The sequence below is a fragment of the Aethalodelphis obliquidens genome, unplaced genomic scaffold (genome assembly GCF_003676395.1).
Source record: "Aethalodelphis obliquidens isolate GAN/ISIS:26980383/991018 unplaced genomic scaffold, ASM367639v1 scaffold27, whole genome shotgun sequence".
Classification (NCBI taxonomy): domain Eukaryota; kingdom Metazoa; phylum Chordata; class Mammalia; order Artiodactyla; family Delphinidae; genus Aethalodelphis; species Aethalodelphis obliquidens.
In genome coordinates this window covers 16,263,827-16,271,195 of record NW_020837971.1, presented here as the reverse complement: position 1 = coordinate 16,271,195, position 7,369 = coordinate 16,263,827, and the positions used below count along the sequence as shown (strand labels likewise).

At 53.4% G+C, this 7,369-nt stretch overlaps 1 long non-coding RNA gene and 1 other non-coding gene across 3 annotated transcripts; both read left to right on the top strand.

Moving 5' to 3' along the window:
* The first annotated feature begins 625 nt into the window (after positions 1-625).
* LOC113629551 (uncharacterized) lies at positions 626-4,078 on the top strand. Of its 2 annotated transcripts, XR_003436603.1 has the most exons (6): positions 626-745; positions 1,080-1,128; positions 2,373-2,466; positions 2,780-3,000; positions 3,731-3,834; positions 3,953-4,078. It is a non-coding gene; the product is annotated as an uncharacterized LOC113629551 (long non-coding RNA). The 2 variants fall into 2 exon arrangements; XR_003436602.1 differs by lacking the exon at positions 3,731-3,834.
* Positions 1,588-1,720, top strand: LOC113629636 (small nucleolar RNA SNORA9). Its single transcript, XR_003436638.1, has one exon. It is a non-coding gene; the product is annotated as a small nucleolar RNA SNORA9 (small nucleolar RNA).
* Positions 4,079-7,369: the final 3,291 nt, after the last annotated feature.

The following is a 7,369-nucleotide window of genomic DNA, read 5'->3' as shown; positions in this document are numbered from 1 at the left end:
ATGTGATGCACATCACAGTTAAAAGGGACGCAAACACAGAAAGAAACCCCACTCTTCCGTATAGTTAAGGGCAATTTGGAGTCAGGTGACAAGTGGGCCCTTAGCCTCCCAGGACACTGGGAGATCAGAGTTTCTCCCCCTTGACAATAACATTTCAGAAAGAGTGTTCCCAGGCCCTTGGGAAACAATCCTGAGTCGTGAGACTAGCCGTGGGCATATTTAGCCATTAGGGATTGACATTCCTTTGAAAAGGGCAGAGAATTCAATTCTAAAAGCAAAGGGGGTGTCTTCCCCTATTCTGAACAGGGACCAAGCGTCCAGCTTCTCACTTGTGCGACCTTCCGCCTGCACCAGCCTGCCGCGCCCAGCTCCCCGCTGGCTGCCGTCCTCCTGTTCCTTTACGAGGCCCGCTTCCCTGCCTTCCTGGGTCCCCCAGTTCCTCCCGGGGGTAACAGGAACACGGCGCGCCCCGTCTCCACCGGTTTACTAGACTTCCGCTCTCGGCCTCACAAGGGACTACCGAGGGGCGCAGCTAACGCGCACCCAGCCTCGCCCTGGCGCCCCTCGTGACGTCATCTCCCAGGGCCGCGCGGGTCACGTGACGCCACGTGCGTCTGCCAGCGGGCGGCGGGAGCGTGCGCGGCTGCACCCATGGGTGGCAGTTGGGGTGAGGCTGCTTCTTGGGGTCGTGGCCATCCAGTGCCATCAAGGGTCCCAGGCGGTGTCTGCCATCTACTGAGGCCAGGTGAGGGTCGTAGGGCGTGCGGGCCTTGCTGGGATGCGAGGTGCGGGGCGCCGGGCCCAGTTGGAGCGGGCGCGCCGTCTCCAAGTTATTCCGCGCTTGGCTCCGTCGGTCCGGTGATCGTTGCGGGTGCTTGGCCTGGGCCGTTCCGCCCTGCGGTTGGAGGGGAAACGCGAGGGTGGTTCTAACCGAGCTTCTGAGGGTCCCGTTCGGAGTACACATGTGGCCTTGGCAGGCAGCGCCGGGAGGAATGGGCTCGTGGGTATAGCCTCCCAAGGGGCGAGAACTAGGAAGGCGACACGAGACCTTGCTTGAGCTGACCCCGTGCCCCCTCCAGGTGGACGGCCCTCGACTGCTCCGCAGCAGATGATCTGTAAGATGGCCTGGTAAGTGACATTGCTCCGGCCCCAGCTCCCCATTCCCGGAACTGGGCCCGCAGTTCTTCTCCACCATTATTTCATGGGTAAAATGAGGATAGAGTCAACTTTTGTGTCATGGTCTACAGTTCTGCGAAGACTGTGGAAGAAAACTCGATTTTGTGTAATGAGGTGGTGATAAGGATATTTACAGGGTCGTAAGGAATGAAGTTAAAGTTAACTCCTGTCCTTTCAACTGCTTGACAAAGCTGCCTCTCCCAAGGCTCCTTCCCTTACTCCCTGAGCCAGAAGGGATTGCTGTCCGGAGTCCTTCCCTTCCTACTATTGGTCAGTTATCTGTGTCCAGTGGGTAAACCCAAGTAGGCCTAATTCAACCCGTGATCTCTTGTCCCAGTTTCTGGTCCCGGCTGGTGCTCAGAAGGAGTACGGCTGTCTGTCCAGAGCTTTAGGGGCTGGAAGGAATGTGGGCTGCAAGCCTCCAGCGTGCTTGGGTCTGCAGTGGCCCTGTGCATTCCTACAGTGCTTGCAAGAAAAATTTTGAAACGGTTTGAGGCCTTGCCCTGCTCCATCCAGAGCAAGGTTATAGAAATTTCAGACACTTCCCTGCTGCCTTCCCTATCTGGTGTGCTGGGCAGCATACAGACCTGTACTGTCTGATGTGGTGACCACTTGACACATATGGTTAAATTTAAAACTCAGTTTTTCATTCCCCCTACCTACATTTTTAGATGCTCAGTAGCCACATTTGGCAAGTGGCTACTATATTGCACCGGGCAGATTAGAGAACGTTGATGTCTTTGCCAAAGTCATTTTGGATTTTAGGTGTTTGCTCTGTTCCGGGCTTGTGGTCAATTTTATTGTATTATTTTATTATATCCTTCAAACAGAAGCCTTACAGAAGTTGTAAGTGAAGCTCAGAGAGAGTGGTAAAGGTGAAGTTAGACCCGCAGCAGGGAATAAAGAGTAGAAAGGAATGATAGGGATGGGCCCTGCCCTTTGGGACATTACCATTTGCGGGTAAACCAAAGAGAAGCAAAGGCTAAATTCTGCAGTGGTGGAATGGAGGGAGGGAGGGAGGAATGGAATCCAGAAGCGGGTAGGAAGTTTTGGTTCTAGGGAAATGCCACTGGGCCTTGCCTTGGGGCGAGGGCTGTTGGGTACAGGCAGGGATATGGCCAGCATGGTCATAGCAGGGCAGCACAGCTCCTATGCTCCTGCACGGCGGGGGTCACACCACACCTTCTCCCTTGAAGGTCAAGGCTTCTAGCAGACTCGGATCTCTCTCTTCAGTCCAAGTGCAAATGCTGAACACACCAGTCTCCTGGGGCTGCCGTCGGGACACTGTCGGTGAGTGTCATGGTTCTGCAGTCCTAGGAGCGAGGCACTGGCTGCCCTTTGACTTTCTTTTCAAAGATGTTCAAATAGACAGCCGGGGTATGTACGAGCTAGTACTTCCAGAGCAGAGATCAGGCCTGCCCACTGTCGACTGTAAAAGATTTGGCTTTCCTGTGCTCAGGGTGCCTTTTCTGTGGTGCAGCACACTGCATTGCGAGTGCCTTCCCTATCTGGTGAGATCTGGGGCTGGTGGAGAACGCTGGTGCTCTGTCTACCTACTGCTGTGGTGAATAATCAACTGTCTTTGCTTTGTGTCTCCTACCAGCTTCCATGTAACTGATGGGCTACCTTGTCATGTGCCATTGCTGGGGGGGTATGTCAGACCCTTCACAGTTCCTGAAAGCACAGCCTCCCAACCCCCAACAGACTCTGCCCTGTGTTCCTGCTCCAGCTTCAGCAGCAGAAATCCCAGGATGTGAGAGCTAGAAGACACCTGAGAGATGATCCCTTCCAAGGACGACAGGTTCTTCTGGGGACTCTGCAGTGGTAAGTGTGCAGGGTCTGGCCTAGCAAATCACTTCACTTCCATTTTACATGTTAATTTTCCATAAGTCCCCTTGTCAAGAGGTTCAAAACCATACATTTATCCTTACCTTCCCATGTTGGAAGTCGGGTGGTTGAGTCTCAGATGAATTGTCTTTAAGCTCCCGAGACTGTTTTGTGGACAGATAGTTGTCTACTATCTAGACTCGTGGAGGTCTGATTCTTTGGCATGGCATTTTGATTGCCTTTGTGGTTTTGGATTCAACCTGCAGCCTTTTCCCCAAGAATCTCCTAGGTCAGTGGTGTGTCAGCCTGGAAAGGGTGGGCTGCTACTAAGTCTCTGTCACAGAGGCCTCTTGGCACATGGTGGAGTCAGGAGTGGGAACTCAGGTTCATTTCTGTTTATTGCCACTCAGTAGCAGTTGGCAATGACAACAATCCCTGGCTATATCCTCACGTCACTTTATTTTAACAGCAGGCCTCCAAGTTGTTTCCTTGTTTTGTTTTTTTTTGTTTTTTTTCTATACGCGGGCCTCTCACTGTTGTGGCGTCTCCCATTGCGGAGCACAGGCTCCGGATGCGCAGGCTCAGCGGCCACGGCTCACGGGCCCAGCCGCTCCGCGGCACGTGGGATCCTCCCGGACCGGGGCATGAACCCGTGTCCCCTGCATCGGCAGGCGGACTCTCAACCACTGCGCCACCAGGGAAACTCCTGTTTCCTTGTTTTTTATAGAAGAGGAAGTGGGAACTGAGGTGGTGGCCTGCCCACACTGACATACCTGGTGAAGGTGCAGCAGAATTTGAACCCAGGCCTTTGCACCACAGTTCTCTGAGCAGGTTCAAATCCTCACTTGCTCCCCTTCCAGGAGTCAGGAGTTTCTGGTTCTTGGCCCAGCTGAGGTGTGGGTGGCTCAGGGCCAGGTGTGCATGTCTGACTGACGTTCTCTGACCCCAGGTTTCGGTGCCGTGTTGTCTGCTTCCAGAACAAGGATCTTCACTGTACATCAGGACCCAGGCCCCTCTGACATCTCCTGAATGAGAAACAAGGGATTTAATAAAACGGTGTAAAATTTGTAGTTCAGTCCAGCCTCTGTTTCTGTTAGGTACAAAGAGGAGGAGGGCCCTCCCCTCCTTGAAGGAGTTTCAGCCAAGTTTGAGGGGGCCCCTGGGGTGTCTCCCACTCTCATTGCTTTTGAGACTGCAGAGTGGGTGGTAGGGCACCACTCCTGGAGTAGCTTCCACTGGCTTGATGGCGTTCTCTGTCTTTTGTCCTCTTCACCAGCGTGGGTCAGACTCGGTTACACACCAAAGTGTTGAGTCCACGGTGTGTGGATTGATACTTTTAGGATGAGTGATGCACCCTCACGATCTATTTCACAGTGGAAGCCCATTTAGCTCAACGTTGTGACCTTTTCAAGGAATGTCAGTAGGTTAGGCCAAGGCCGACTGAGCTAGAAAAGATTCAGTGAGCCGCGTTTACATTCAGTTTGTTAGTGGTGTTGTGAATGGAAAAGTAACCAAAGGTCCCTCCACCGCAAGTCACTGCAGCTACACCCTGAGGGGGCGGGGGCATAAAGCCTCACAGCTCCGAGCCGGGTACCAGGGGAACCGCTTCTGACAGCCTCCCTAGCAGACGAGGAAGAGTGAGAGGTGGCGGCTCCTCCCGAGCGCCGTCAGAGGGTGAGCTGTGTGGCCTCTGTGGGTACATGCCGCTCCAGGGCACCTTGGCAGGGCCCTTCCCTGCAACTACCCAACAGTGTGTGTGCTCTGAGATGAGGTGGAAGTAAAAGCAAATCCTAAAGTGGATACAGTTGTGCAGGGGACAGAGAAACAAAGGGACTGGGGACCTGCTACAGAGGGCAGTGGCACCAGCAAGGGGAGCCAGAGTGAGGGGCCATCGAAGGGACTGGACAGAGGGCGGCATCTTGAAATCGCCCTAGGTCGGAAAATGAGAGTGAAACTGCCGCCCTCAGCCCCCAGGGCCACCTCCCTGCCGTCCTTCCATCCTCACTTGACCACCTGTTTGTTCCACCTGTCACTGTGCCCCAACTCGTCAGACCCTACCCGGGGAAGCTGCATGTAGGGCCACCCTTTGTCCTGCCTGAGACCAGCGGACCCAGAGGTCCAGCCAGACCCAGGACGGGGAAGGATTTCTGCTGAGCTGTCATTGGCCTCAGATAAATGAGGCACTGGGTGGCAAATCTTTTGTGCAAGCTGTCAGTGGAGAGCACAGTCCTGATCGCAGTTAAGTGCAGGGCCACAGCAGCAGGGTCTAAAGCTGGGGCTGGTTAACCCACGGGCCTACCCCCAACCTAAGAATAGTCTTGACATCTTTACATGGAAAAAAAAAAACCTAAAGAAAACTATTTTGTGACATGAACATTTTTTTTTAAGCTTTTTTTTTTTTTTTTTGGCTTTGGCTGTGTTGGGTTTTTGCATTGCTGCACGCAGGCTTTCTCTCTAGTTGTGGCGAGTGGGGACTTCTCTTCGTTGTGGTGCGCGGGCTTCTCACTGCGGTGGTTTCTCGTTGCGGAGCACGGTTTCTAGGCTTGTGAGCTTCAGTAGCTGTGGCTCACAGGCTCTAGAGCGCAGGCTCAGCAGTTGTGGTGCACAGGCTTAGTTGCTCCGTCACATGTGGGATCTTCCCGGACCAGGGCTGGAACCCGTGTTCCCTGCAGGCGGATTCTTAACCACTGCACCACCAGGGAAGTCTCATGACATGAAAATTTTATTGAGTTCAGGTTTCAGTGTCTCAGGTTTCACTGGAACAGCCGCATCATTCTTTTCACTTGTTAATTTAATGCAAACCCCAGGCCCAGAGATTGGGGAAGTGAAACCTTGAGGCTCTGTGAGAACTCCCCAGGTACTCTTGAGCTTTGGTTTGGAAAACCCTTCAAAAGCACCAGCCAAAGAGGCAGGGGGTGCGAAGGGAGTCTTCAGAGACTGGGAGGATGAAACTTGACCAGAACTTGCTCACGAGAAGCCCCAGGCCTGGTGCACGGTGGAGCCAAAGCCTGGTCCGGACGGGAGGGTCCCCTCGGAACAATGGGCGCAGTGCTGTGAGGCTTGGTTTTATCAGGCGTTTGAAAATAAGCACTTTACAATTTCATTAGATATGTATTCGTTTTAAAGTCTCTGAAGGAAAAAAACCCTTGCATATCAAACAATGTTTCAGAGTTTAAAAAGTGAGTTGATTGATGAGGACCTACTGTATAGCACAGGGAACTCCACTCAATGCTCTGTGGTGACCTAAATGGGAAGGAAATCCAAAAAAGGGGATATATGTATACGTGTAGCTGATTCACTTTGCTGTACAGTAGAAACTAACACATTATAAAGCAGCTATACTCCAATAAAACTTGATTTAAAAAAAGAGACTTTGATCACGCTTGGTTAGAAATTTTATTCTAGTCTCGAGCTAAAATGAACCCCAAATTGTATTCTAGTCTAGACCCTAAATGTCATAGAATAAATTCTTTTATTCATTCAGGTTAAAAAAAAAAAAGTGACTTGACTGAAAGACAGTTCTTAAATAAACTAGCTTTTTGAGTAGAGAATCCCAAAGGTAGTACACGGATGACTCAAACTTGGGAAATGCGCTGTCTTCCCTGTGCGAGGGGAGAGATGAGAGAGAACTGCCTCGTGTCCCCAACCCGGACGCCGTGTGGTCGAAGTCTGAGCTGGCCCGTCTGGCCACTTGTCAAGGGCCCGCCTGCTCCACGGAGAGGAGTGAGGCCACACCTCTGGGAGATGAGGACCAAGGTGGGACAGGAGGGCTCCTGGCGCAGCTTCTGGGTCTCACTACTAGAGGGACAGGCAGGCGGGCCCCGAGGACACAAAGGACCCTTTTGGGAAACATCCGGAAGCCTGGACCAGTGGCAAGACTGGGTCTCGGCATGACGAACCCAGACCACCAGCCCCGTGGCTGTGGCGGGCTAAGCCTGGAAGCTGGCTTTGTGGTTCACATCGCAGCGTGGTCACACTTGGAAGGAGTACTGCCTAGGCTCCTGCCCCAAAGGCCTGGGTGTCGGCATTTGTTCGCCTTTTGTCGAGGTGCAATGTACCTACCCGAAAATCCGCCTAGTGCTGAGGTCTGAGAGCTGACGGCGTTTGCGGCCACCGCCACGTCAAGAAAACCCTGCTCAGGGGCCCACCCGTGGCCTGGATGCAGCAGGGCTGGGGACCGCAGAAACGCGGCTGCTTGGGGCGAGGGTGAGATCATAGAGGGTCGGAGTTTCCACCGTGAGGCACGCCCTGAGGGGAACCAGGAAGCACGGCTCAGAGCCCCTTGGGAGGGGACGGCAGCCAGGGAGGGCAAACCCTCCCTGGGGCCACAAGAACCCACTTCCTACTTCACCACACTGGCTGCGGG